Source organism: Arachis hypogaea, chromosome 5 (genome assembly GCF_003086295.3).
Source record: "Arachis hypogaea cultivar Tifrunner chromosome 5, arahy.Tifrunner.gnm2.J5K5, whole genome shotgun sequence".
NCBI lineage: Eukaryota > Viridiplantae > Streptophyta > Magnoliopsida > Fabales > Fabaceae > Arachis > Arachis hypogaea.
Window position 1 is genome coordinate 36,525,741 of NC_092040.1, and position 1,303 is coordinate 36,527,043.

Genomic DNA, 1,303 nt, shown 5'->3' on the forward strand with positions numbered 1-1,303 from the left:
GTTTTCTTACTTATTTGATTTTTATTGAGTTCTTACTAATTTTCTGATCATGCAGCTATTTTAGAACAGGAACTGGATAAAAAAAAAGAAGAGCACCCGACGCACAAGCGTCGCTAACGCATACGCGTCAGATGGGTGTGCGTGAAAAATAAAAATAAACAGAGAGTTGCACGGGAGTGGTGCAGGAATGATGCCTGGCGCACAAACATGACCGTGCGTACGCGTACCCAATGCGTGTGCGTCGTTTGCAATTATCGCTATCCACGCGTGCGCGTCATTGACACGAACGCGTGACCTGCAAAACTGACGTAAAGGAGTGTTTGGACAGAGAGTTGTGCTGCCTTGGGACTGGAAGCGTGCTAGAGGCACAAATTTACTCACGCGTGTGTAGCATTTACACAAATGGCCATCCACGCGTGCGCGTGCATAACGCGCAGGCGTCGATTGAAAATCTGGATTCCCAAGCCATGCGAACAGAGAGTTGTGCGTACGCGCGGTTGCCTTTGCGCGAATCGCGCAAAATCCAGGGCACGCGGACGCGTGCCTGACGCTAACGCGTCATTAAGAAAATTTCCGCAACCCACGCGTACACGTGCTGCACGCGTACGCGTCGCCTTCGCCGCACAACTACACTTGTTTGCCGCGCAGTTTTCACTTTTCTTTCTCTCTCTCCCAATCCTAATTCTCTCTTGTTCTTTTATCTTTATATTTTTCTTTCCTCTCACTATTTGTTTTTATTTTCAGTACTTCTTTGCTTGAGGGCAAGCAAACCTTTAAGTTTAGTGTTGACGCTTCGCTTAAGGATTTTCTGTTTATTCCTATGGCACCAAAAGGGACGCGAATTGGTGCACGAAATTGTGATCATCAACAATGGCGCCAAAGACTTGGAGCTCTCAAACGTGAATCACACTTTGTCACAACTTCGCACAACTAACCAACAAGTGCACTGGATCGTCCAAGTAATACCTTATGTGAGTAAGGGTCGATCCCACAGAGATTGTTGGTATGAAGCAAGCTATGGTCATCTTATAAATCTCAGTCAGGCAGATTCTAATGGTTATAATGGTTTTCGAATATAAAGATAAATAAAGCATAAAATAAAGATAGAAATACGTATGTAATTCATTGGTGGGAATTTCAGATAAGCGCATGAAGATACTGTGTTCCTTTTTGAATCTCTGCTTTCCTACTGCTTTCATCCAATCATTCTGACTCCTTTCCATGGCAAGCTGTATGTTCGGGTTTCACCGTTGTCAATGGCTACCTCCCATCCTCTCAGTGAAAATGGTCTAAATGCTCTATC